The 27,451-nt window shown below is 36.7% G+C and overlaps 1 long non-coding RNA gene and 2 pseudogenes across 1 annotated transcript; 1 reads left to right on the top strand and 2 right to left on the bottom strand.

Moving 5' to 3' along the window:
• On the bottom strand, positions 1-27,371 carry LOC144315687 (uncharacterized). The gene is made up of 3 exons (XR_013381462.1): positions 27,277-27,371; positions 597-813; positions 1-202 (listed from the first exon to the last, which is right to left on the bottom strand). It is a non-coding gene; the product is annotated as an uncharacterized LOC144315687 (long non-coding RNA).
• LOC144316624 (18S ribosomal RNA) lies at positions 19,263-19,734 on the bottom strand (annotated as a pseudogene).
• Positions 23,644-24,076, top strand: LOC144315686 (COX assembly mitochondrial protein 2 homolog pseudogene; annotated as a pseudogene).
• Positions 27,372-27,451: the final 80 nt, after the last annotated feature.

The following is a 27,451-nucleotide window of genomic DNA, read 5'->3' as shown; positions in this document are numbered from 1 at the left end:
AACTTTTTAAGAAGAATTTATTTATTTGAGAGAAAGCACAAGTGGTGGGGGGAGAGCAACAGAGGGAAAGGGATGGGGAGAAGCAGACTCCCTGCTGAACAGGTAGCTTGATGCAGAGCTTTATCCTAGGATCCTAAGATCATGACTTGATCCAAAGGCAGATGCTTAACCAACCGAGCCACCTAGGTGCCCCAAGAAAACCCTAAATTAAAAACAGAAATATTGGCTAGATTAAATGAATTCAGTTTGATTACATAGCTCATAAATTAAGGGAGCTATAGAACTAGGTGATATGCAGACTTTATTATTAAAATTATTAGAAAACAGTTTTAGAAGGAAAGGTTATATATATATGTCTATATATATTATATACAATACATACATATATATATATATGTATTGTATATAATATATATATAGTAATCCCAAAATATCATGTATCCAAACCAAATTCTGTGTGGAAGGACAAAATCAATGGGGAAGCCATTCTTGAACTGTTGGAGAACTTAAGATTTGATTCACAGAGAAAAGGTCAGTAACCAGGATAAGACAAAATAGTTCATGCACTAGCAAATTCTCTTGAGGGAAAAAAGTACCAGCAGTGTTGAGTAAAATGAATCGTATCTGCCTTCCTTTAGGAATTATGCAAAGATGCGTCAAGCTTTTTGAGTTTTGATGTAGAGTTCTTACTCTCCTTCAGTTGGGCAGGTAGTTTGCCATTCTTCTGTAAGTTCATCCACAGAATCTGATGCTAGATTAGGATGTTCTCACTTTTCTGAACATTCATTCTTCTTTAGTTCAGGTTGATTCTCCCTGGAATTTTATTTTAGAGTTCAGTAAGTCATTGACTAGCTCTACTCCCTTTTTCTCTACCCCCAACTAATGCATACACACAAGTGCCGCATCTATTTAGGTGACTTTAAATTCCAGATGATATTAATGGACCCTCACATATGAACACTACAATCAACTCACTAAACCTTTTACTCCTATAGGAGGGACTCTCAGTGCTAATGATCATATATTTATTAATTCCCAGCTCTGGAGCATGAGCGTCATCACTTCTATGACTTTGTCCTCCTATTTGGCAAGTGTGAGCAGTGTTGACAAACAAGAATGGTAGAGAGATGTCTGGATTTGGACAACCTATGACCACCAAGGGGAAAACTATTCAAGAATATACTAGATTAATGTATTACACTTAATAGTCTTCCGAATTTCTACCAATAATTACATGATCACATTGCAGCCACACCTCCTACATTACTGAGAGTGACTCATTTATCAGAGTTCAATAAAAGCAGAATTACTGTATCATTATTAACATTACTCATAGACTGCTTCTAATACATGTGTTTTCTGCCAAATTTTGCAGCCAGAAATGAATAACCTGTATATTCTTTACTTGCTAATTAAATGAAGCTGAAAATTCCAGTTTGATTAAAAGGACACTTGCCGCAATATTAAGAGATTTACTAAATTTCACTTGTTATGACCCAAGACAAAATGGTTTCAGATATCAGACTTTCTATAAAATTAAATAGTAAATAGATTTTTTAAATGTCATATGGGATCCAGCATCTTAAAAATTCTTATTTACACAGTAATATACAGACTTATGTAGACTATAATATAGTTTCATAGAGTGGAAGGTGATTTTGTGTATACACATTGCTCATTCATATTTATGTGAGTTTTTGGATCCATATGTTTCAATTTGTATATTTGGATGGTGCTAATTGTGGATAAAATTGTGAACAGAGCACATTTTATCTCTAAGGCCCTCCTAAGACTCTTTTAAAGATTTATTTTTCTCCTTGTTGTCTGGAGGTAATTCTGATAACCACCAGCGAGGCAGTCATTCACAGAATTCTTTCTGCAAGGAATTTTTACTTTCACTATTATCCCTGTTTATTAAAAAAATCATATCCTAGTAAGGGAATATTATTGTTCTTGTTGAGAACAAGATGAAAAGTGGCATAAAGGGAAAAAAGGATTTTTTTTCACACAGTTGTTTTAGAAATACAGGAGTACTTGTTTCTTGGGGGTGGGGGGCTGGAGCCTGTGAGTGTGTGAGGGGAGCCCAGGGAACCATGGACATGGCGGGGGGGGAAACATCAGAACATCTTTTCTGTTGTTTCACAAGTTCTAGAATAATAAAAAGATTCCTTCTGGCCCAGTTGTTTTTGCCAGAAGGGTAAACAGAGACTGCATATGGGTCTGAGCAGCACAGGGTCACCCTGTGGGCACCAGGGACACTACCCTCTACCGTCATTCCTCATACCTGAATCCTGGAGCTACAGTACCTGCCCAGGGACCCAGGGGGCAAATAAATAACCAATAAATACATATAAATAGGAAGGGCCCTCTTTGGAGAGACCCTTTTCAAAGTGGAGGAAAGGAAAGAAGAGGGGAGAAAAGTTTCTTAAAAGAAAGGAGAATATAATATATCTCATGAAGTTTAGTGGAGAAGAGCTAAAAAGAAACTAAGTATCAAAGTAGCACCTGGCAACTTGACCAATGAGGGAAATTTGTGTCAAAAGTGGTGACAATGGGGCACCTGTGCAGCTCAGTCAGTTAAGCCTCTGCCTCTTGGTTTTGGTTTAGGGCGTGATCTCAAGGTCCTGAGATTGAGCCCCATATCTGGCTCCATGCTCAGCACAGAGTCTACTTGAGATTCTCTCCCTTTCCCTCCTCCTTCTGGCCCTCCCCAACTTATTTTTTCTCTCCCTTTCTCTCTAAAAATAAATAAATTCTTTCAAAAAAAAAAAAAGTGGTGACAAGTTCCTGGAAAGAAATAAATGACCTTCTCTGTTCTTAAAAAAGGAAGGAAGAGGGCTCCTGGGTGGCTCAGTTGGTTAAGCGTCATGATCCTAGGGTCCTGGAATCAAGGCCCGCATTGGGCTCCCTGCTCTGCCGGGAGCCTGCTTCTCCCTTTCCCTCTGCCTGCTGCTCCCCCTGCTTGTGCTGTCTCTCAGTCTCTCTGTCAATAAGTAAAATCTTTTTTTTTTAAGGAAGGAAGGAAGAGAAAAAAATTGAAGGCAAAGAATTGAACAAAAATAACTATCTTTGAAAAGATAAATGTCTTGAAAATTATTTAGTCTAAGATACTGAAGCTATGAATTTTTAGGCAGAATATTATGTAATGTTATGTTTATTCTTCATAGAAAAAGTCACATAGCTGTACATTCTAAATTTATTCAATATAAACAAATGTGTTATTAGTAAATGCATTTTGCAGAGTAGTTTATAAAAATTCATTTTTTAAATGAATATACTTTATTTTTTGAGCTATTTTAAGTTTATGATAATGTTAACTGGGAAGTACAGAGTTCCCATATACACCCCTCCCCTGCCTTTCCCCATTACCCTTATTATTAGCATCTTGTTTTAGAACAGCACATTTATTAGAATTAATAAGCCAATATTATTATTATTTTTTTAAATATTTATTTATTTATTTATGATTTATGAGAGAGAGAGAGAGAGGGAGGCAGAGACACAGGCAGAGGGAGAAGCAAGCTCCATGCGGGGAGCCTGACATGGGACTCGATCCCGGGTCTCCAGGATCAGGCCCTGGGCTGAAGGCAGCACTAAACTGCTGAGCCACCCGGGCTGCCCAATAAGCCAATATTAATATTATTAACTAATGTCCACAGTTCACATTAGGGTTCATTCTTCGTGTTGTACATTCTGTAGTCTGACATAGGTAATGACATATATCAACCATTACAGCAACATACAAAATAGTTTCACTGCCCTATAAAAAAACCCGTGCTCCATTTATTACTCTCTCTTCCTCCCTCTGAACCTCTCACAACCTCTGATCTTTTTAATGTCTCTTTAGTGTTGCCTCATTGAGAATGACTTAGAAGTGGAATCATCATATGTAGTATTTTCAGATTGACTTCTTTCACTTAGCAATATTTATTTAATGTTCTTCCATGTCTTTTCATGGCTTGATAATTCATTTCTTTTTTAGCACTGATTCATACCCCACTGTATGAATGTACTACGGTTTATTCATCCTGAAAGATAGTTTGTTAGGGTTTCCATAACAAAATACTACAGACTGCATGCACAAACAACAGAAATTTTTTTTCTTACAGTTCTGGAGGCTAGAAATCTAAGATCAAGGTTTCAAAAGTTCGGGTGTCTTCTACTGCCTCTCTCCTTGGCTTGCAGATGACCATCTTCTCACTGTGTTGTTACATGGGCTTTCTCCGTTGCATACACATGCCTTGTTGTCTCTTTGTGTGTCCAAATTTTCTCTTTTTATAAGGACACCACTCAGATTGGATTAGGATTAATTCTCATGAACTCTTTTATATTTATCACCTTTTTATTTATGAACTTTTTTTTTTAAAGATTTTATTTAATTATTCATGAGAGACACACAGAGAGAGGCAGAGACATAGGCAGAGGGAGAAGCAGGCTCCCTGTGGAGATCCTGATGTGGGACTCCATCCTAGGACCCTGGGATCACGACCTCAGCCAAAGGCAGGCACTCTAACACTGAGCAACCCAGGTGCCCCTTATCACCTCTTTAAATGTTCTGTCTCCAAATATAGTCACATTCTGAGGTACTAAGGGTTAGGGCTTCAACATACGAATTTCAGGGAAACACAGTAGAGTCAGACACAGACATAGACATCTTACTTCCAAGTTTTGACATTTAGGAGTAAATTTCTTACTTTATGAAGAAATGTGTGTACATGTGTTTTTTATATCAAGAATACGCTTAGTTTTATAAGAAGCTGCCAAAAATTTGCCAGTTTTTGCACAAACACGTGTGCAAGTAACACAGTTATCTATTGACTGCCTGTGTTTGCAACTGTGTACTCATATTTTAAGCAATAGTTTATCCCAAGCTATACTGTAAATACTGATATCTATATTAGAATGCACCCAAGACAACCTTGTATGCTCCTCTTGACTTTTCAAACACTTTTATTTTGAAAGAATTCTAGATTCACAGGCACATGTGATGATAGTACAGAGAGATTCCATGAAGTTTACATTGAGGAATTTCTTTAAGTTTGTCCTATTAGGAGTTCATACAGCTTTTTGCATCTGTAGCATGTCTTTTAACAGATTTAGGAAACTTCCAGCTATCATTTTTCAGAGACTCTTTTTAAGTCCCTCTTTTTCTTCTGGGAATCTACTAGTATGAATACTAATTCATTTATAGTCTCAAGGCTTCCCTGAAGTTTTTTTTTGTTTGTTTGCTTGTGTGTGTGTTTTTTTTTTTTTTTTTTTTTGCATTTAGTCTATTTCCTATTAAGATTTCTATTGTTCTATCTCCAAGTTCACTGATTAACTTTTCTATACTCTTATGCTATTGAGCTGCCTTAGTGAGTTTTCAGTTTTTGTGTTATTGTCTTTTTTAAAAATTTTAGTTATTTTTCCGTTCTAAATTTCTTTTAACTTCTCTATATATTCTATTTCTTTGCTAGGACTTCCTTTTTTCAGCATGTTCATATTTGATCATTACAGAATTATATATGATAGCTGCTTTAAAATCTTTATCACATAATTCAAACATCTGAGATGTTTGAAGCAACAAGAAAACTTACCATTATGTCATTTCTTAGGTCCCAAAGTCCTAGCCAGTCTGTCTTCATTCTACCTTTCAGAGTCTTCTTAATTTGTTTTATGTATAATTTCTAGACTTTTTAGTTGTGCTTAGCAGCATGAATAGGGAGAAGTACATTCGTATCTGGAATATAAAGGGAAGGTGCTACGATCTGAATTTTGTCCCTTTAGAATTTATATTTTGAGGCCTTAACCCACAGTGTGACTGTATTTGGAGTAAGGTGGTGATTAAGGTTAAATGAAATCACCAACAGTATTAGTGTCCTTATAAGAGACCCTAGAGAGCACACTCTCTTGCCACCATGTGAAGTTATAGCAAGATGGCAGCCATCTGTAGGCCAGAAATAAAGCTTTCACCAGGAATTAAATTGGTTAGCACTATTATCTTAGACTCTCCAGCCACCAGAACTGTGAAGGAATAAGCTTCTGTTGTTTAAGTCAGCCAGTCTATGGTAATTTTGTGACTAAGACAGAAAGAAAGAAAAAGAAAAGACAAAGTCCTCTTCCTTTTTCTCTTTTAATCTCACTAGTAAATTCTAAATGTATAATGATGAAGCTGGAATGCATTTAAATCGCAGTGGCTTAGAGAGCCTCAGTGTTTATCAACTTTTTTGGGGTGCCATAATGAGAAATAGACCAGATCATAATGATGGAAGATCTTGAAAAGTAGAGTTATCTGCAACTTATTTTAAAAAACAGGTTGTTCCCCTTCTGAGCACAGTTAATCTTTGTGGCATATTTTCTGCACACCAGTGGTTCAAAAATAGTGACTATGAGCCCCTATTGTGTACCAAGCATTGTTTTTATCTCTATTTTCTGTGGGGGCCTTTGTAATATTTGGTTGTCTATCATACATCTCTACTTATTGTTGTGGAATATGCCATTGTGTATTTTCATTTGGGCCACAGTGTCTCATTTCCTTCTATAGAAACCAAAAGAAAAGAATTGTTCTGTCAAGCTTATCAAGTAGAATATGAATACATGACTCAGTCTTATCCCTTCAGTGCTCTTACAGAGGACTTTGAATACAGGGTAAATAATACAAGGTGAAAGATGTTCAGTGTTCATTTAAATTAATAGTGGTATAGATAGTGTGTTGTGGAATAAAAAAAAAGAGAGTGTGTTGTGTCTGACAATGATCTGCTGAAAGGATGGAAGCATGTTGGTTAAATTCTTTATATTGAAATAAGGTTGCTCTTTTTTATTCTTGACCTGCTAGAGCTTTCACCTTAGATTCTGAGCCCCATCCAAGTCTAGGTTTCAACTTTTGTTCAATTGTATGACCCCTCATTATCCTTCCACTTGATTTAATCTATTTCTCTTTTATTCATCCTCCTCCAAACCATTAAGATAGGCAGATTTGTTTCTGTCACTTGAACCAAGAAACTTAACAGATATAGAAATCAGTACTGAGAAAGTCATATAGACATCAGACTTGTAAAGAAAATGTGGAGAGCCCCAGACTTGCCTTCTTGCTTATCTGGGATAACAGGAAGTGAATATTCCATTAATTTTTTCAAAATGAGAATCTGGCAACTCAAGATACGTAATGTGGAAATGAGTGTCAGAAATATCAGTTGTATTCATATGGAATCAAAGGTCCATTGAAGACAAGGCTCTGAATGCTGATCTCTTGAACTGTATAAGGGACATGAGGAATTCAATTACTGCAGAAGGTAATTGCTGCTTCTGAATGAAAATAACTAGAATTTAAAAAAGGATCAAATTCCTCAGCTGTCTAATTAAACTATATATAAAACTATAAAATAATATAACTTTTATTAAAAATTCCTACTTGTGTTGGTTTATTTTATGTGTTAACTTGACTAGGCTAAAGGATGTGTAGGTTGCTGATAAAATATTTTCATGTGTATCTGTGAGGGTGTTTCTGAAAGAGATTAGCTATTGAATCATGAAGATAGCCCTCACCAAGGCAGGTTAGTATCAACTGATATTCTGAGAGCCTGAATAGAGCAAAGGACAGAGAAAGGGCAAATTTGCTCTTTATTTGAGGTGAGACCTCCATCTTCTTTTGTCCTCAGAATTGGCATTCCTGGTTTTTGAGCATTCAGACTGACAACCTAACTCATGCCTTTGGTCCCCCAGTTCTCAGGCCTTTGAAATCAGAGTGGAACTTAACACCATTAGCTTCCCTGGCTTTCAGTCCTTTGGACTCAGACTAAATTACGTCATCAGCTTACCTTCTTCTCTAGCATGCAGATAGCAGATTGTGGGACTTCTTGGCTTCCATAATAATGTGAGTTAATTCCCATAATAAATCTCTCTATAGATAGGTAGATCCATAGATATATAGTTAGATATATAGTTAGATCCTGTCGGTTCTGTTTTTCTAAAGTATACTGGCTAATACAGAGATTGGGAGTAATGATCAGAATTTTCCAATAAGCAGGTATATTTAGAGACTTTTATATGATCATGAGGGTTACTGGGAACAAACAATGAGCAGCTCACTAAAGTCCTTTTATATTTGGGGGCTTCTAACTTATTTTTCAAGCCTGAATTAGTTCACAACTAAAGAGTCCCTTGAAAGAAGAAGAGTCCATATACTTTTAAGAAAAGACAATGTAACACCACCAAAATTTTTACTTTATTTTTTCCTACCCTTTAACAAGATGGCTGAAATGATACAAGAAAAAATATAGATCATCAAAAATTTCAGGACTTTTAGCATCTTGACTCTGAGAACACTAGTTCTTATACACAAGTTAGTAGGCTTTACCAAGCTGAGTCTTCAACTTCATGGAGGAGAAGTTATAGAAGTGGCTAAACATGAACCACTGAACTCCATTCCTACTGACATTGTAAATTCTCAGGTGCCTGGGGGAGTATCAGAGGTGAATGCAACTGTTAAGACTTGTAAGATGTAAGGGAGATAATTCCCACACATTCTCATTGCATCTTCATGTGACCAAATACAAAGACACATGTGTCATTGAAGAATAACAGTGGATTACCTGATAAACACCAGTAGCAAAAGTGGATTTCTTATAGAGCAAAATTGCATTGTCCCTAGCATCTGGTGACAAATGTTTGGTCATTAGTCTGATAAATAGAAAGCAGTTAACTTGCACCTGGAATAATATCTTATTCCTACCAACATGTTTCAGTATTCCTCATGCAACTAGGCAAAGAGAGAGAAGAAGAAAGCATTGTGTCAGTTGGGATAATTGCTTTTTACTATCAAGCAAAACTAGATTTCTGCAACACAGGATTGCCAGGGAGAAGTTATGAATGGAACTTAGGGAGACTGCTACAGGGTCTAGTTAATAAAGGTTAATGGAAGACTAACTGGTAAAGCTAATTTAGAGTTACTATGTAGATGCGTGGTCATATTTGGATGTAATAAAGACCAAGAGGAAACTTGGGACTTCTGGTGATCTTATAAATCTGTTTTTCAGTCTCAGTTTGAGTTCATAGTGGAATTAGTTTGTGAAAAGCTACTGAAGTGCACACTTATGTGCATTCCTCTGTGTATCATATACTTCAGTAAAAAGGTTTTATTTAAGTCAACAAAAGACTCAGCAACCTAATATAGGCATATATCTCTCACAAATAAAAGTTTTTGTCACACCATTGGTTAGGTGTTCCTGACCAGCTGAGGTGCTAGCTGAAAACAAAGAGTCATTAAATGGGAATGGAAGAACAAGAATCATAAATACTAGTGGTGCCAGTGTGACTAGTTCAGCCACAGAGACTGTAAAGTCCCTTGTAGAAGCCCCCTGCCCTTGTTTGTTGTTATTGTTCTCACATATATTTATTTCCTCATAGTAATTTTATTTTTCTATCATATTTAGTCACTATATTTTTAAAAAGTGTTGTATTGTTAATTGTATTAATCCTTTAGTCAATATTTTGCAAATATCAAGAGAGAATCAAGATAGATGGGTATGCTTTACCCCCAAATATTAGATTGAAGAGTTGCATGGGGCAATTTGTGGATCTGAATTATTCCCTTTGAGGAGATACTGAGTATGTTTTTGTTTGTTTTTTGGTTGTAAGAGGGACAGGGACAGAAAGAAGGAGTAATCTTGTATATGTAGGGAAAGAAGAGTACCTGCAGATGACGGACAGACCATAGATTGATCATAATAGCCATTTGTCAAATTTTTTTATTGACCAGAATTTAATCCTTCCATCCTATTTGGGAAGAATCCTCAATTATCTTGAAGATTGGTGAGAGTCCATCCACTACTAGAGAAGCTATAAAAAAAGTAACTATCTCTCTTCCAGTCTCAGGAAAATGATGTGATAACATGAGTAGGTCCCCAAGACTCTGAATCTGGGGTTGGTAACACAAAACCTAAGAGAAAGTTAGAATTCATACTGGGTAAATACAGAGGTAGAGGAGTGCCAGGTGTATCTTCCATAGTGATGTCATTCTGGTTAGAAAGTTTCTGTAGTTTTGTGCTTGCTACTACTCGTCTTTCCAAGGTTTGCCTTGGACATGGCCTTCCAACTGTCCTTCTACTAGTATTTTAATCTAAAATTATATTTTTTTATAAATTACAGTCAAGGAATTTTAGCCTTATACGAGACCACTTTTTAAGAGTAGGAAGGTTTGTTTAGTTCTTTGTTTGAGACACCAAGTGACACCAAGTGACCACCCTCCCTAAAATTCTGGAATATAACTGTAACTTTAAGTTGCAGTGCCATATCCCCCTCAGTGCTTTTTGCAAGGGCCTGAGCTAGGCACTCAAAACTGGATTAAAGCAGTTCATTCCTACTTCCTAATGCTGTCTCTCCTTCATCCACATTCAACATTTATTTACAAATACTGTAAATGGGCTAGTATATATTAGGACCTGCAGGCAAAATAAGCTGCAGTCGTGATCAAATCGAGCAGGAATTTCCACTTCTTAGGTTATTGCTTCCATTTCATAGCTCTCTAATATAATTGTTCTGACTTTAAGGCTTATGCTGAGATAACTTCTTTATCCTTCAATGACACTGTTTATCATATTCCAAATTCTGTGCTTAGTCTTGGAAGTACAAAAGCAAATACTGTATTATGTCTATCTTCAAGAGTTTAAAAAACATAAGTGAAAGGAGACCTATAAACATCTAATTTTTTGTAATATTCTAAAGTCAGGAATCTGTAAAGTATGCATAAGAATACAGAACAACACTTAGGCCAGCAATAAGAAGATGGCATTCAGGGAAGATTTTTCTAGAGGAGTTGCCTCTAGAGATAGATATTAAAGGATAAAGAATAATTCTATAGGTAGAGGAGATAAAACTGTGCAGACTATGTGCCAGGCAGTATAAGCCTAAGGAGTGCAACAGGATGAATATATGTTGGGTCATTACAGCAAGACTGGCATCACAATGTAAAGTATGAGACATGAATAGTAAGCAGTGGTTCTGGAGAGCAAAGGCCAAAGATAGACCCTGTACACCATGTGTTATGTACTGAATATTTATGTTCCCCAAATTCATGTGTTGAAATCCTAACTCCTAAAGTGATGGTATTTATGCTTAGGGGCTTTGGGAGATAATTAAGTTTAGAGGAGATCATGAGGGTGGAACCTCCATGATGGAATGAATTAGTGACTTCCTTATAAGAGGAAGAAAGACCAGAGTTTTCTGTCTTTCTCATGGGAGGACACAGTGGGAAAGCTGCAAGACTGAAAGGGAGTTCTCACCAGAAATCAAATCTGCCAGCATCTTAATTTTAGACTTCCTGTCCCCAGAACTATGAGAAGTAAATGTCTGCTTTTTAAACTACTTGGTCTATGATATTTTGTTATAACAGCCTGAACTCATTAAGTCACATTGGTAAAAACTTAGAAATAACAAAATAGTAATTGAACATAAATTTAATAAAAATTGGATCATGAAATTAGTAGGATTTGCTAACAAGTTGGCAATAGTAATGAGGATGGAAGAGAGATCTAAGTAGAATCTTGGTTTTCTAATGAAGGAAAATAGAAGAGATAGTATGGTTGCAGCCAGGTATACAGTATTATAATAAATTAAACATAACTAGATCCTATGTACTGAGGCTTGGGCAAAATGAAAGCTTAAGGAGATAATCAAGTTTTTTTTCAGTCCTGGTGAATCATATTAGTTTATCTAGAACTGAGCTAACAAGGCACAGAAAGTAAGGAATATTTCAACCCATGTCGTATCAGAGCCCGCTGACATTGCCTTTCTTTTCAACTATGAGTTAAGTGACGTTGCATTGGTAATTTTATGTTAGCCATGATGGAAAGTACTTGTGCCATAGAAATAGGCATATGCTATAAATCAGTACTTGACATTTTCCCCCAGAGAGTCTGTTATTAAACATTTACCAGAACACCACTGGATCTGCCATACAACCTATATAGCAAGAGTATAGTATTAGTAGATGATTTATGTTTCAGGTTGTGTGCTACTATAGTTTCCCCATCTGAACTTAAATAAATCACTTGACATCTGTGTGTCTAAGTGTTTTTGCCTATCAAATGGAAATGATTTACACAGAAGAATAAATGTTAAAAGCTAAATGATTATTATGAGAAGTTTGATTTGTTATATACATGTGAGATATTATTAGTAACTCAGGAATCTGAAATCAACAAAGTATATTCAGACCTCAAAGGTATCACTAAATCTTGCCATTGGCACCATCATACTTGATTTGAATTCTTTAAACTCAGTGGTCTACAGGGAATTTGATGGCTTTCTATGCATTGGAATTGTCATGATTAGTCCTTTCTTTCTCCACATGCATTAAACACCTCTGCATTGGAGTTGGTATGTTTTGTTATCAGTAAAGGGGCAGGGGATCATCTCTGATATTTGTGCTTGGGACACCTAGAATTACAACTGTAATTCTTGTTAAGCACCTAAGAGAATGACATTGATGATTTTAGAATTTACTCAAATTATTTTTTACTGTGTACGTTGGAATGCGTTTCTGTGGTCAGTTTTTTCTGGTTCAATTTCTTAAGAGGTTTTGTGATGCTGCCCAGTGAATGGTAGCCACCAAATCACAACCACTTTCTGGTTCTCTTGGATACCAGTGCTTTGCCCTTCCAGTAGAACATGCTGTTCTCTGCCCTAAACAAATAAAAAAAATTACACTAAATTTCAGGTTTTTTTACTCAGAATTGTCTGGTCCTCTTCCCTGACCCCATCTAAAGCAATCTTCCCTGCTTCAAGGCTCACTTTGAATAACACCTCTATGATGTTACTCAGTGACTCAGATCCCAGTGATTTTCTCACTTTTGTAGAATCAGCTTGATTTTAGCATTTGATTATATTCTAGTTGACAGAACGCCTGTGAGCCCATTTCCCCAAGAATGTAATCCTTTGATAATAGAGACAAAATCTTTTTGTCTTACTGTAGCTTTCATAATATGTGGCATGAGGGGATCCCTGGGTGGCTCAGTGGGTTGGCACCTGCCTTTGGCCAAGGGCATGATCCTGGAGTCCCGGGATCAAGTCCCACATCGGGCTGCTGCATGGAGCCTGCTTCTCCCTCTGCCTGTGTCTCTACCTCTCTCTTTCTGTGTCTCTCATGAATAAATAAATAAAATCTTTAAAAAATATATACGTGGCATGGGATAGTCCTGGAATAATTTCTCTATGAATACTTCCTAATTGATAAAAGCACATGTGTATCAAAATTCATATTTATTTTTTAAAGATTTTATTTATTTATTCATGAGAGACAGAGAGAAAGAGAGGCAGAGACATAGGTAGAGAGAGAAGCAGGTTCCCTGCAAAGAGCCCAGTGCAGAACTTGATCCCACCCCCAGGATCATGCCCTGAGCTGAAGGCAGACGCTCAATCCCTGAGCCACCCAGGCGTCCCAAGAAAATTCGTATTTAGAACTAACACATACATGTTCCAAACACCTCCAGGCAAATAGGTGATAAAATTCAAAAGCACATGTAGTCACTTAATGTATACATGATGGGATAATGTATTTGTAGAAGAGAATTTATGTCCATTATATTTGAAGCTACTAGCTTCTTTTTTTTTTTATTGGGATTCAATTTGACAACATATATCACCCAGTGCTCATCCTGTCAAGTGCCCCCCCTCAGTGCCCGTCACCCAGGAAGCTACTTAGAAGGTTTTCTTCTCTCCTCTCACTCTGATGGATATCTAATTAGTGTGCTTTAAATTTAGAAAACATGAATTAATTGCTGAGACTATTTCTTTGGAGAATTGGTGCTAAAAAAAATTCCCCCTGAAATAATATTTTCAGATAAATTGTGAGGATGCTCAGCCAGCCCCTTTGCTCATTGTTCTGACAAAAGGAATGTTGTGCATTATTTTGTTATTAATTCTTAGTAAAGGATTATAAAAAAATAATAATGTGGATACACAAAAGCTGCTGAACATAGCACTTCTATGGCATTTTTCCCTGCTGAGTCTCAGCTGTCTCTTTCAATCTGAGAAGGTGCCCCATGAGGGCACATGGGTTTTGAGTACTGAGTAGCTGCTCTCTAGTGCCTAATATCTAAGCCACTTCCTTGCATTCCAGTAAAGAAGACAGGGTTGCCACAATCTTCCTTCTTCTTAGCCACCATTGTAGTCCAGTAACATTTAGATATGTGTATCAAAAATATAGTGTAAAGTTCCTTTCACATGCCTTCATTAATTTATGAATTCCTCCATTATTCATCAGTTTATTTATTCATCATTCTTCAAATAATTCAGTGCCTCTTGAGAAAATTTTATGCACTGGGAATATCACAGTAAATATAATCTTCCTCACATGGAACTTATCTGGGAAGACAGATATTAAAGAGATAATCACACAGATAAACATATGGAGTGGGATAGTGAAATTCCCTCATCTACGTTGTGAATATGCAAAGACAGTGTAATTTTTAAATTTTTTTTGGTAACATTTCTGATTTTTCACCTGCTTTTCCCACCCACTGTTTAGTAGAAAATTAAATGTTAAATAAAGTCTGAAGCTTATTATGATCCACTAACTTAATAGCATCCTCTGTTGAATAACATTTTCCACCCCTCAGATAATGTCCTCCCAATGCCCTCTCCAAGATGGAATCTATAGGAATGAGGGAAAGAATGGGGTGGTTCAGACATACTTGTGTCTGTGGGGTTGGGTAAAGGAGTTCCAGGTCTTGGTGTGCCCTGGCCTCTAGTCTGGCTGGTTGCTCTATATCCTGCTGGGTTCCTTTTTTTTCCTGTTTTAAAGATTTTATTTATTTGAGAGAGAGAGGGAGAGAGAGAAAGCATGAGGGGGGCTAAAGCGGAGGGAGAGATACAGGCAGACTCTCCATTCCATGGGAGCCCTACACAGGGCTTGATCCCAGGACCCTGAGGATGACCTAAGCCAAAGTCAGACATTTAACCGACTGAGGTGCCCTTGTAACCTGCTGGATTCTGATGCTGAAGTCTATGACTGGTGAACCTATGTCCATTTTTATGCCCATCTCAGCTCCAGAAAATCATTACCATCTTCCCCCTTGCTATTTACACCTTTCTTTGGTTCTCACTGAGTATGCTCAGTGAGCCTTTACTTCCTTCTTTCATTTGGTCCTCTAGCCTCCACTCAGTAGGCAATTTGCCCCAGCATACCAGGCCCTGTGAGAGGCCAGCTGTCTTTCATTTCTACATCCATGCCACAAAGGAAATAAAAACAGCTGTGGAAATAAACATCAAGCCCTCTCTCTGCTTGGTTATGATAGGTTGTCAGATTCACTTGGTTATGGCGTCTGTCCAGGTCTACATGTGACAGCCTCCTCCCAGAGGCACAAACAGGTATCAGGGCAAGCCCTCAGCACATTCTTGACTCTACTCTTTGCTGGCCTTATCTCCAGCCACTAAAGCTGGGAAAGAGCAAGCTTTTCTATTACTTCTTCTAAGATACTCTCAAGATGCAAGAGCTGGTCCTGCTGCCAGGAGTCTTCTCTCTATTGTGTGTTGAGTCCCTAGGTTTAGTCCTTTATATGATAAATCTGGAATATTAAGGATACTTGGACAGTTTCCTCAATTGACACTTACCTGCTTTATTAGTTTTTTTATGTGAGAAGCTGAATATTACCTTGATATTTTGCTTTTACAAAATATTAAATTCCCATAAATGGGCTCAATAGTTAAGTTCTGGTACTCAGAGATCTGGTACTCAAATAAAAGAGGAAATCATACCAAAATATTAATCTCATTACATAAATTGTATTAGGTTCCTGAAAGGAAAAAAAATATAAGATGCATTAGGAAGTATATAACTGGGGAATCTACATCCCTGAGGTAGAGAAGACTTGAATAGGAGTTATTATGATGACATTTGAAGGCTGAGCCTGAGTTAGCCAGAACCTGAAATCTTGGCTGTTCCCCTGCTTTTTTAAATTAACTGAAAACAATCTACATTGTAGGATATTTAACTCAAAGTAATATCTGCCACACAACAGATCCCAACATACTTTCAGCCACACCTACATATAAACCATCCCAGTTGTTCAATCAACCCAGTCACCTTGAATGTCTCAGTGAAACCATTTTTTGGCATGTGTTGATAATCTGTCTGCCTCTTCCTTCTGCCTTGGAATGTACTCCTCCGCTAAAGCTGAGTAAGACATCCCTCTACTCAAAAGCAGCCAGAGGCTTCCCTCTGATTTGGACAAGAAACCCAAATCCTGCTACTTCTTTTCCTGCATCTCTCCCTACTTGGGTCATGATCAGCTACTCTCTGTTTCTTGATCAGGCCACTTCCCTATCAGAAACTCGTCTGTGCTTATCCCACCTGGAATAGACACCTACCTGGCTGTGTGCACATGATTCTTAATTTCACATCTTGCAGGTGTCTGCTCAGATGTCACCCCAGTAGTGACACTTTCCTCACTATCATACTTCAAAAGGACTTTCTGTCTCCTCACTTTTTCCCTTCTGTGCTTTCTTTTTCTCCGTAATACTATTGCCATCTGACATGGCATGTATTTTACCCATTTATTTTTTTTTATCATTTTCTCTTCTTCCTTCCCTCCCAACACATTATACTTAGGCAGAGAATTTAGTGTATTGTTCACTATTGAATTCCCAGTGTCTAGGACGGTGCTTATCAACCTACAGGGGTTAAATGAATGAACAGATCAAGGAATGGATGGAGGGCAGAACTTACTCTAAGGTTTCTCTCATCTGCAAACACATATAAACATGTAAACAGGTATCCATATATATAAAGCACTACATTTCTTTATTCCCCAAACTTGCTGCTTTTGGGATCAGGGACATGATGGTAGAACGAAATTCGTTCCTACTCAGAATGAAAAAAACACTTTCAAAAGTAGATACTTCTCATGGCAATTGTTTTGAGAAATTCAGTGATCTGTTTTTCGCTCTACTTTAAATGGAACACAGATACTTCAAAGGTAAGAAACAATGCTGAACTAGATGAGTCATCAACATAGAGTAAAGGCCATCATTTTAGTATGTGCCTATCATCTTGAAGAAAGAGGAAGGTCACTTAAATACAGAGGACAGAAAAAAAATGTTAAATTTTGGTTTATGGGGTTACAAATCTCTATGACAAAGATAGCGTTGTAGGAAATTTAAACACACACACATACACACACACACACACGGAGGATGCCATAGGTTCATTACTTAGAATACAATTTTATAGTAAAACTGGACAAATAGACTTTCATATTATTATATAAATAAGTGGTAATATTAAGATTGTTTTTTTTAAGAATTTTTAAAATTATGAGTACATTTAGGAGCATCTGGGTGGCTCATTCAGTTAAGCATCTGCCTTTGGCTTAAGTCATGATCCCAGGATCCTGGGATCAAGCTCTGAATTGAGCTCCCTGCTCAGTGAGAGTCTGCTTCTCCCTCTGCTCCACTCCTCTGCTCGCTCTCTCTCTCTCTCTCTCTGTCTCTGGCTCTCTCAAGTAAATAAATAAAATCTTTTTTTTAAATTCTTTATTATGAGTACATTTAAACAAACAAAAATAGAGAAAATAGTGTAATGAACTCTGCTGTGCCCAGTACTTAGTTTTAACAATTGCCAACATACTGCTATACCACATAGTATTTTGAAATCTTTTTAAGATACAAAAATATAAAAGTGGTTTTTTTATCTTCTTCATTTTAAAGGATGGGGGTGGGAGATGTTCAATATATGCTCATGTTCTCAAAACATGTAGGATTCTAAGTATTTAAATCATAGGAGCACAATTCAAGAAGACCATGTTTACTGGGTAGATCTTATTATCCTTATTTTTGAGGAGTGAAATGAGTATCAGTTAATTTGGGAAACTTGGTGAAAGTTCTATAATTAATAATTGAAAGAGCAGAGGTTTGAACTCATGGTTTCCATGTCCTAAAATTATTCTGCAATTAAATATAACTATTTAATGAGAGCTTAATTTCTACTTTATCATGGATTTTTTTTCCTAATTAAATCTACTTTTCGCTTTCTTGAATTATCCTTGCATTATTTATTGAATCTGAACAAATAACACTGATTACATTTAACTTTACATGATTTTTGTTTATTGTGTGATTATTATAATCTATCCAAGGAGAGGTCCTGTGTCTTATGTCCTGTACATTAATAATTGCAAGGATTATTAACAGATAGTGTATTTTTAAAATACCTCTACCATGCTAATTATCATATTTGTTAAACAAATACTAATTCAAAAGCTAATGCATAAGTACAAGTTTTTAATCATAGAAGATATTAGTATCATAAGAAAATTAAAAGGCAATTTTATTTTTTTAATAAATCCTCTTGTTTTAAAACAAGGGAAACCATGGATACACTGATACCTCTTCATGAGTTGTTTTCTGCTACAGGTTCATTGAAACTTGGATAATATACCTCTCAGCATGCTAATGAAAGCAATTGAAAAAAAAAATGACAGGCTTATTGGAGTCCAAAGTAATGAGTCTGAAATTTCTGGTATTATTTAGTAGATTTTAACTTTTTTAACCTTAGGTAATAGAACTCATTATAAATGGAACATTGAGTTTCACCTATATATAAAAGGTGGAAAGTTAAACTATATATTATACATAAAAATTCATTAAAATTGATTGATTAAATTCAGACTCACAGTAGATTTGACTCAAGAAGATAGAATTTAAAAAAGAAGATAGAATTATAGGATATTTGAGATTTGGGAAAATTTTTGAGAAAAAGTTAAAATGCTGTACCTTTTTAGAATATATTTTAAATTTACATTAAAATTTTAATTTTTTAGGTAATTTAGGCAAATTTAAAGTTGAACTAAAATTCTGTTTATGGGTAACCAGCTATCACCAGGCTCGTTAGGCTTTTCACCACTACCTATAAATCTCACTATTTTGCGACATAGATGAGTTGATCCTTCTAGATTGTTCATAGGTAGCTCCTCTGATTTCGGGGGACTTAGCTTAAGTTCTCTTTGTTATTTCTGGCTAATTCATTATGCAAAAGGTAAAAGGGGTAATCTTTGCTGTTTTGTACTTTTAAAACGTCTTTCATCATTCCCTTACGGTACTATCTCAATAGCTCCAATTAGAATTTCTATTTCCTATACTTTTATGGTTTAACTGAATGTTTTATATTGTAGTGTTATGGTGTTTTGGTTTAGGGTTAGTTGGGCTAGCTTTTGTTCAAAATGGTCATGAGGTATGAAATCTTCTGGGTGTAAGCCAGATGCTTTAATAAAGCTACACTTTGGTTAATCCAAGCACACCTTCTAGTGTGCTTACCTTGTTACAACTTGTCTCCTCTCGTGTTTTAGTACAGCTAATATGATTATGGGTTCAGTTTTTACTTGAGGAGGGTGACTGGCGGTGTGTGTGTGCTTTATGGCCCTATTCAATTAAGCTCTCTATTCTTAATTTACTACTAAATCCTCCTTTGGCTTTTAATTTCATAAAAACTTTTGTGAGATATTCTCAGAACAGAAAATGTAGCCCATTTCTTCCCATCTCATAAGTTACACCTTGACCTAACTTTTTTATGCGAAATGATTGTGCTTACTAAAGTTTGCTTAAAGCAAACTTTAAGGGTTTGCTGAAGATGGCAGTATATAGACTGCATTAGCAAGAGATGGTGAGGTTTATTGGGGTTTATCAATTATAGAACAGGCTCCTCTAGAGGGATATAAAGCACCGCCAAGTCCTTTGAGTTTTAAGCTGTTGCTAGTAGTTCTCTGGCGAATTATTTTGTTATAGAATGGTTTATGTTTAGGGCTAAGCATAGTGGGGTATCTAATCCCAGTTTGGATTTTAGCTATCTTGTAATCAGAAATTTTAAAGTCACTTTCGTAGCAGATTTTATGGTAACTGTAGCTTTTTACGGCTTAGTTAAGTTTTAACTTTAGTAGAATATTATCTTAAACATGCTTTACTCCGTGGGCCTATTAGTTTGGGTTAATCGTATGACCACGGTGGCTGGCACGAAATTTACCAGCCCTCTTTAGTATAGCTTAGTCGAACTTTCGTTCATGGCTTAATTTTTACCACTGCTGAATCCCATGGGGGGTGTGGCTTAGCAAAGTGTTATAAGCTACTTTAAAGTGTGCTTGATGCCTGCTCCTTTAAATCGTTGGTGACTTTGAGGGCATTCTCACTAGGGCGTGGAGGCTTGCATGTGTAAGCTTACTAAGGACTAATAGGAAGGCTAGGACCAAACCTTTGTGTTGATGGAGTCTTATGACTCATCTTGGCATTTTCAGTGCCTTGCTTTACTAATTAAGCTACATTAACAAATATTTATGGTATTGCATTGCTATGTTAGTGAGTGTGTGGGTTTTGATTTTTGTGAGTTAAATAGAAGGAGTGAAGTTAAGGAAACCCTATCTATAGATAGATTGCGAGATAGGCATATAAAGTCGTTTTGTTGAATTAACTAGTGTTGTGATGTACTTGTATAAAATTTAGTCGAGGCTTATGGATGTTGCATAGACTTAGTCCTGTTTTTGGGGTTTGGCAGGACATAAATAAGTATATAGTAAATAACATGGGTTTATGGGGGGTAAGGGAGGTTTGGATTAGTTAATTCACTGTCTCGCGTGTATACGTGCGTGTGTACGTGTGTACACGTGTACGTGTGTATGTGTTTAAAATCTGTATGTCCTGAAACCATTGACTGAATAGCACCTTGAATTGTCCACGGAGTTGATAAATGATAATAAATAAGTCCAGCTACGAGTTATTTGACTGCGTCGGGGCCACGACGGGCATATTCCCAGAGTGCAGATACATATTAGAGTTAGTGGCCGTTGTGGTCATAGCTGAGTAATAGCAAGTTCCCCCCCGAAAAATAAAAGAAACCAAATGCATGACACCACAGTTATGTGTGGTCATGGGCTGATTAGTCATTAGTCCACCAAGATGTCCCATTTGAGAGGATTAGTAGGATTGGAGTTAATAAGGATATGGCCCTGAAGTAAGAACCCGATGCCAGGTATAGTTTCAGTATAGAAACCCCCACATAACATGGCCCAGAGCGAGAAGAAGAACACTTCGCGCAAGGATTGATGGTTTCTCGAGGCATGGTGATTAAGCCCTTACTGGACTAAGTGACGTGACGTGCAGTCAGATATATCCTGTTAGGAAATACGTATTAGGTGAAATAGATAATACATGTCTACATGTGGAAATATAATAATATGTACATGATTATATCCACAGTTGGAGTGTGTTATGAAATCAGTAATTATGAATACAGCTGTTATGGGCTAAATTGTGTCCCTCCAAATTCATATGTTGAAGGCCCAATACTCAGAATGTAAGTAGGCCGTAGGGCTTTTCTTTTAAAGAGGTAATTAAGTTAAAGTGCAATGGTTAGGTGAGTTCTCATCTAATCTGACTCGTACCCTTGTAAAAAGAGGAAATTCAGACACACAAGAAGACATCAAGGATGCACATGTAGAGAAAGACCATATGAGGACATAGGAAGAAGGCCAGCCATCTGTAAGTAAGGAAGGCGCCACAGAAGAATCCAAACCTGCCAACACGGTGATATTAGACTTCTTCTTTCCAAACTATTGAAAAATTAAATTTCAATTTAATTTTAGGATACCCAGTCTATGGTATTTGTTATGGTATCCCTCGTAAACTAGGACACCTGCTTTTTATGAAAATCAGATAACTTTTTTGAAATATCAAATGCTGATTGAAAATTTGTGTCACTTTGCTATCTGCTTCCAGGACGTGCTTGAGCCAAAGAAATACAGGTTTTATGAGGAATATGTCATTATTTAACTCCAAATTTCACTGAATATCAAAATTGTTTTTAGTTCAGCACTAATATACAGGTGCAGAAGATTCTTCCCTTCTTCTCCTTCCTAACTCTTCTAGGTATCCAGGGCCACAGCCCCTTTTGTCTAGTTTGCAAGTGGTGTAGGTGAGCATCTAGGTCTTCTAACCCTCAGAGGAACTGCAAGGAATTACTTGTATTCCACTGTAATGAAGCAAAGAAAGAGAAAGCCAACATTTAAGTTTACATATCAAAACAGTCTTAACTTTGATATTCTGCACTAGTTTTTCCTTTATGATTTTATTTCAGAAATGCCAAAAATACCACTGAAATCTCCTCATAAATATCCCTCCTACACTGACACTAAATGTTTTAATTTAAAATCTTGCCCTTTTTAATTTCACTTGTAACATGGGACCTATTTAGAGAAGAAAAGAATGAGATGAGATAAAAAAGCATCCGCTACTGCATTTCTTTTTTTTTTTTTTTTAAGAGATTTATTTCTTCATTTGAGAGAGAGAGAGAGTGCAGGAGGGGGGACAAAGGGAGAGAACCTCAAGCAAACTCCCCATTGAATTCAGAGCTGGATGTCTAGACTGGCGCCATCTCACAACCCTGCAATCACTGCCTGAGCTGAAACCAAGAGTCAGAGGCTCAATTTACTGAGCCATCAGGGGTCTCCAGCTACATTTCTAACATGATAGGAATAATGAGTTTCTCTGGAGAGAAGCCTACAAAGACAAGTGATCTGTCATAAAGCTGAACGTACTCTCCCCTCTCTCTCTCTCTCTGTCTTTCTCTTCTCTCTCTCTCTCTCTCTCTCTCACACACACACACACACAAACACTCTTTCTCTCACAAGTGTGCATGCACTATCCTCTTCCATGTGTCTAAAGTATCATGAGTGAATAAGAATCAGTTCCCTGGAGGCCAGAGGGCACTAAGTTGGACATCTTGAACTTCAAAGTTAATCAATATGGCCCAAGATTTATTCACTGTACTGGCTGTGGTGTAAAGGAAAGTTCATATAACTTTTTATAACAGGATCTATTTGTGTTCTGACTTCCTTAACCAATAGCTATGCAAACTGGGAGATAATTTATCAAAGGATTCAAGCAAAATTTTTCCAAATCAGTGCCCTCTCCTTTCAACTTATTCTCAGTTGCTTTAGTAGGATAATAAGTCTGACACATTAAGGATGGTAAACTGTGCTCACCTATGGCCATTCATTCACTTAGCAGATACTCACTGAGAACCTACTACATGCCAGGCACTCTTCTTGGCCAAAATGTTAGACTAATGAACTTAGTTAGCAATGTTTCTGGTGAAATTGGAGGAGACATACAAAAATAAATAATTTTAATAACTCTACTACCAATCAGTATCCAATTAATATATATAATCCAGTTTATACACACACACAGTCATAAACACACACTGTATTTTGGCAAATCTAAGACATATCTAAGCTTTAAAAAAAAAAGATTTATTTATTTAGCAAGAGGAAACGAGCAAGCATGTGAGCCAGGCTGGTGAAAAGGGGCAGAGGGAGAGAGAAACTTTAGCAGACTCTGCTCTGAGCAAAGAGCCTGATGCGGGCTCAATCCCAGGACTCTGAGATCATGACCTGAGGTGAAACCAAGAGTAGGATGCTTAACCTGTTGTGCCACCCAGGCACCTCATATCTAAGACAGAATATGTCTTATAATGAATAATCTCTTGGATTCAATGAACTATGACAAGGGTTTGAAGCAAAATTAAATAGAGCAAGATAAGGAACAGGATGTGGAAGGTACTATATTTAGATAGAGAGCCCAGAGAAGCCTCACCATTGAGATAAGAATTAGAAGTATCTAGAACACATTGCATATAAAAGTGTTTTATAAAGTCTCTTGTACCAGAGCCAAGCAGGGTCAGTTGTAGAGGGTTTGGGAGCCTTTGCAACCCAGGCAGGCCAGGCTGGCCTTTGGATGAGGAGTCTTCGCTGGTGACACCTTCCTGGTATAGACATGACTCGGCTTGTTCTGCCGTGTTACATCACCTTCTCCTAAAGATGCATCCTGACTCATCTCCATACTTGGACACTGAAGCATGCAATGTCTTAACTAACTTGCTAAAGGAATGTCACAAAAATCACAGCAATCTGAAATTTTTTGGTCATTGCAATGATCTTGATATGGAGATGAGAAAATGCTTGAAGAATGAGAACATGGAAAAGAGGATGAAGAACAGGAACATGGCAGTGTGATGCCAAAAAGACTCTTTAATCCTGCAGAGGAATCTGAAAAGTAAATTATAGGCATACATCGAAAAAGAATCCCTTGTGCCGTAGTAATAGAGACAAAATTCAGATAAAATTCACATTTCGTAACCATTCACCCATCTAAAGTGTAAATTTAATGATTTTTAGTGTATTCAAAGCTGTGCAAGCATCAATGTGATCAATTTTAAAATATCATCACTGCAGAAAGAAACCTATATACATCAGTAGTCATTGCTGATTTCCCCCAAACCACCTAGGCTTAAACAGTTGTTGTTCTACTTTGTATCTATAGATTTGCATAAATAGCATCATACAATATGTAGGTTTTGGTTTCTTTAGCTTAGTATAATGTTTTCAAGGTTCATTCATGCTACTTGTATCGGTAAGCATGTATTAATAGTTCATTGCTTTTTATTGCTGAATAATATTGCCTTGTGTGGATGTATCAAATCCTGGTTATCCTGTCATCAGTTGATGCACATTTGGGTTGTTTCTTTTTTTTTTCTATTATGAATACTTCTGTGAACCTTTATGTACATTTTTAATGTGGGTGTATGTTTTTAATTTTTGTGGATATATACCTAGGAGTGGAATTGCTGGTTCATATGGTAATTCTGTGTTTAACTTTTTGAAGAACTGTTAGACTGACTTTTCCACAGTGACCTCTCCATTTTATGTTCCCACCAGCAGGGCATGAGGATTCCAATTTTTCCACTTCCTCACCAGCACTTGTTTTATTTTTATTATAGCCATTCTAGTGGGTGAGAAATGGTATGTCATTGTGGTTTTGATTCACATTTCCCTCATGGTTAATTATATTGAGCATCTTTTTATATACTGATTGGCTATTTGTCTGCCTTCTTTACAGAAATGTGAATTCACATCCTTTGCCCATTTTTAGTTGAGTTATTTGACTTTTCATTACTGAATAGCAAGAGTTCTTTGTATATTCTAGATTCTATAAAGTATAAAAATACTTTATAAAATATGTGATTTGAAAATATATTTTCTAAGAATTGACTAGTGGTGTGACTTGTGTAGCTGTAGTAGGAAGTAGCAGATCTCTTCCCATACTCCAAATTCTAGTGTGATGTGTCAGGAGTTTTTACTAAACATATCATTTTGAGGTTAGGATAGAATTTAATATCCTTTTTGCAAGCAAGTTAAAATAATTCTACAAACTAACCTTTTGCAGCAAAAACAAATTCTCTTGGCTTATTTTATTTTATTTTATTTGGCAAATGCTTGAGCTCATGTCACACTATGGAAGAGCCTCTGCATATTTCAAAAGCAAGGCAGTAGGGTCAGAGCTCAAGGTCAGCTCAGCTGCAGAATAGACTGTGGATCTTGGCTTGTCTCTAAAATAAACTCAGACCTCAAGGGTCATCATCTGGCTAGGTCAGCAGCTGAAGCTTTCTTCAAGATGGCTTGATGATTAGTGAAGGGGTCAGCGTGTTTGTCTTGGTGAAAACATAAATCCAGTCTTGAATAATTAATTCAATTATTTATAATGCATGGTAAAAGGGTGAAGCTCCAGGAAGATAAGGGGTTTCCCAGCAGCAATTCCTAGCCAACGCTGATGTCAGTAAGGAAGGGATGAAGTGCCAGAACTCATGTAAATAAAACACAAATCCTTAGGAAAGCAATACTATTTGGCACCAGTGTGCTTGTAAACTGATCATTCTCTTCTTAGAAGGTCATATTTGGAATATCATAGCTCTAAGGCAGAAATTCAGTAGTAAGGAGTATATGCCCTCTTTGGAAAAAAAAAAAAAGAGTGCCTCTTTGAAAAGTATTATAATTTCAGTGAAACACCAAAATATAATTGAAGGAAGTATGTTCATAATAATGAAGGGACAGAGGCCTTTTGGATACCTCCTTTTTAAGGAGAAAAAAAAAGGAACATGGTACTATAGGTCTGTCAATCTACTTTGAAGGCCCTTATAATTAATTTTAAAATAAGTCAATTTTTGTCAAAGTACCAGCACAAGAACTTGTATATTGTGTTTTCTTTTTAGCCTCTCAATAGGTAAGTAGATAAAAAAGAAATATAGACATAGTTTGGTTGAAAAAAATAATGAAACACTTAATTGACACCTGTTTCCTCTTTATTAACTGATAAAAAAGAAGAAAGAGGAAATGAAAATACAATATAAGGAAAAACAGAGAAGAAGGATAGGAAGAAAAAGGGAAGGAGGAAATCAGGAAGACAATTTTAGAAATAAGCAATGAGGAAGAAACTAAAATATTCACAAATGTGTCATCTCTTTGAAGCTTCACAACAGCTTTTTGGGGTAGATCTTATTGACTAATTTTAGAGATGACAAAATTCAAGTTTAGCAAGGTTAAGCAACTTTTTTAAGTTCATAGCTAATAAGTCCTGGGTCTCATTGTTCCATAAAGGAGACTTGAGGTAGATTAACTATAAACATCAATTCAGATGGAAGGCAACAAGCATTGATTTTCCTAAGTGCTACATGCCCAATGGCCTTTATTGCTTGCTGAGGTTTCACATTGAGACAATCAGAAATATACCCCAAGGACCTCTTGTGGACAGTAAAGATGTTTCAGTATTGATCTACTCTCTTCAATATATATTTTTAAAACATTCTCTGATTTCCATATTTGCCTATCCCATAAGTTTCTATCTGTAACTTCAGACTGTCTGATGGGATATTTGTGTGTGATACATTAATGCATTTGAACATACATGTATGTGTATTTAGGTATACACACTCTTACATTTTGTGTATGTACGTATTGCCAAGATTACTGAAATCAACTTTCATAGCTGTTCTGACAAATTTTCCAGGGGAAACAAAGCACAGATTTTAAGAGCGTGGACTTTGGAGCATGACTTCCAATGTGTGACTTCTCCTCTGCCACTTACTAGCAGTGTGATCTGGAAAAATAACCTCATTCAGCATTAGTTCACTCATCTATAAAATGGTGGGATATGAATGAAGATAGGTAAATCTCTCAGAATAATGTCTGACACTTAACAAGCACTATATAGCGTTTGCTAGTTCTCTTGCCTGCCCAACTGCAATGAATGAGTAACTCATTTGTTCAGCTCTACTCTGTCCTTCCTCAGTCTCTTTCCATACCATGGTAAGGGAAACCTTCCCTTTAGGTAACATCACTCTTCAGAATAAGACAGAAGCCCCTTTAAATAGCTTCTAAAGCTCTGTATTATCATGGTCAAAATCAGTCTGTATCTTTGACTCACCATAAACATGGTCCTTCGTTCATACCTCTCAGCTCCTTTGCCTTTCTTTAGTTCTTCACTACTGCTTTACAACCCCTTTGTTCTTCCCAGAGAATTTCCCCTTTATTATGTAATAATATCTTACTGACCTTTCAGAGCCCAGCAGCTCAAGAATCCCTTCCTCAGGGAAGCCTTT

This window comes from Canis aureus, chromosome 6 (genome assembly GCF_053574225.1).
Source record: "Canis aureus isolate CA01 chromosome 6, VMU_Caureus_v.1.0, whole genome shotgun sequence".
Classification (NCBI taxonomy): Eukaryota; Metazoa; Chordata; class Mammalia; order Carnivora; family Canidae; genus Canis; species Canis aureus.
Note: the sequence above shows the minus strand (reverse complement) of the source record. Positions and strands in the feature narration are given on the sequence as shown.